Raw genomic sequence first — 2,770 nt, 5'->3', positions numbered from 1 at the left:
AGCTCGCGTTACAAATTACAGGGCGCACCGGCAGCGGTCACTCCGAAATAAATCGTCTTTCATCCGCCGCGCCGCGCTGTTAGTTTTGACGTGCCGATAATTTCAGGCCATACCGCACGATTTTTCCGACGCGGTATGCGCTGCTCATGTACCAATTAAACCCATCACAAGGACCACATAAATTACGCCGTGGACGTCGTCTGCTGGTCGGCTATCTCGTACTTCGGCGTCTTATCTCGACCGCGACGTGCGCTGTAGTGGGCTATTCGTCATGCGGGTGCGCTTATCTTGAAGTCATCTGGTTAGCATGCAAAAATACCAGACCGACGACACTGGGCGTAATGCAGGAGATAGACGTGGATGCAGACCATCGATACGATTTTCGTATGCAGAGTGGCTCTCAAGATTTAAATCAGATGACGTCTATACAATAACAAAAATGTTAAGCAAATTTTGAGTTGAGTTGAGTTGATAAACAAGTAAAAAAAATAAAAAAGTAAAAATATCTCTGATATGGTCACATTTTAAAACTTATAAAACACAGCATAATGATGCCTCTTATTAGTCGAGGAAATAAAGCACTGAACCTCCGAAATCTGTGCAGTAAGACGGATCGTGATGCGTTTTTTTTGCATTCGATTCGTTAGAGCATCCAGAAAGTTTGTGATCCTATGTGATCAATGAGAAATGAAAATTGCATGGATGGATAAGAAAAATGTATTTTTAAAATTGCATCTCGAAGAGTTAAAATATGAAAAATTTACAACTCGGAAAATATTGACGGAAATGAGTTCAATTTTGCTACTCGGGGGTTTTTGGGATCGCTGAACACGAATATCACGACGGTAACGGTCTCCGAGGTACCTAGTGCCCAGGGTGGCCGGTTTCCACGTCGTCTCCTGGAGTTTTGTGGAAATTCGTTATAAACTTAGCCGAAACTCGTTACCTGGGGGTTTTTGAGGCCATGGGACGTGTCTCCATTTACCCCTCGAAAGTGTCCATATTTACCCCAAAACAATTAATTTTTGGGGTAAATGTGGACACCTGTTTTAAACAAAACAATGTGTTTAATGGCTATTGCCACAAATAAGAAGTTTGCCATCGGCAAAATTGTTCCAACAGTGGTTGCATTCCCGCAACACTTGAAAAGAGTATACTTTCAAGTGCAAAACTGGCTATATGGAGACGAAAATGGTTTGAATCCGACAGACTGGGGATGGGAACTAAAAGAACAAACCTTACTTCCCATAAAAATGAGTCAATTACCTGGTCCACCAAGTATCATGAATATGATTTTTTGTGGATGCAAAACCGATTGCGGAACTTCGTGTGGATGTAGGAAGCACGGATTGAACTGCAGCATCGCGTGCAAAAATTGTTCAGGCATTAATTGCACAATAATGAAAAATATTCTGCAAATTACATATTAAAATTAAAAAAATAAATAAGAAAAATTAAAATTGTTGAGATATGTATTTAAGTATAATATTTTTTTGAAAACATGTATTTTTTGTAATGAATAAATGTATTTTTATAATAAAAAATAATTAAGAATAAAATAGTTGTCACATAATCCAGCCATCCTGGATACTAGGTACTTCGAGGACCGTTACCGTCGAAATATTCGTGTTGCGCGACCCTAAAAACCCCGAGGTAACGAGTTTCGGCTAAGTTTATAACGAATTTCCACAAAACTCCAGGAGACGGCGTGGAAACCGGCCACCCTAGAGCACTAGGTACCTCGGAGACCGTTGCCGCTGTGATATTCGTGTTGAGCGACCACAAAAACTCCGAGGTAACGCGTTTCGGCTAAGTTATAACGAATTTCCACAAAACTCCTGGAGACGACGTGGAAACCGGCCACCCTGGGGCACTAGGTACCTCGGAGACCGTTGTCGTCGTGATATTAGTGTGGACCTACCCCAAAAACCCCGAGGTAACGAGTTTCGGTTAAGTTTATAACGAATTTCCACAAAACTCCAGGAGACAACGTGGAAACTGGCCATCCTGGGCCACTAGGTACCTAGGAGACCGTTGCCGTCGTGATATTCGTGTTGAGCGACCTCAAAAACCCCGAGGTAAATCGGCCATCCTAGGGCACTAGGTACCTCGGAGACCGTTTCCGCCGTGATATTCGTCTTGAGCGACTCCAAAAACCCAGAGGTAACGAGTTTCGGCTAGGTTTATAACGAATTTCCACAAAACTCCAGGAGACGACATTGAAACCGGCGACCTTGGGGCACTAGATACCTCGGAGACCGTTGCCGTCATGATATTCGTGTTGAGAGACCTCAAAAACCCCGAGGTAACGAGTTTTGGCTAAGTTTATCACGAATTTCCACAAAACTTCAGGAGACGACGTGGAAACCGGCGACCCTGGGGCACTAGATACCTCGGAGACCGTTGCCGTCGTGATATTCGTGTTGAGCGACCCAAAAAACCCAGAGGTAACGAGTTTCGGCTAAGTTTATATCGAATTTCCACAAAACTCCAGGAGACGACGTGGAAACCGGCCACCCTGTAGACGAACGGTCCACCTCTAAAAAGATGTTTAGAAAATCAAGGTCACCGACCACGCGGAGAGGCCAGGATGAAACCTTTTGTAATCGATGCATTGAGTTATTGCGAACAAAAAACCTAAGTAACATCTTTCTGTCCGAGTGGCAGGTAATTTGTTATTAACAAAAAAGTTACAAAATAAAAATATTACAAAAAAACGCTCTGCAAATTGGGCAAAAATAAACATTTTTTGTCTCTTGACATTTTTTCG

This window comes from Anoplophora glabripennis, unplaced genomic scaffold, assembly GCF_000390285.2.
Source record: "Anoplophora glabripennis isolate ALB-LARVAE unplaced genomic scaffold, Agla_2.0 scaffold103, whole genome shotgun sequence".
Classification (NCBI taxonomy): Eukaryota; Metazoa; Arthropoda; class Insecta; order Coleoptera; family Cerambycidae; genus Anoplophora; species Anoplophora glabripennis.
Note: the sequence above shows the minus strand (reverse complement) of the source record.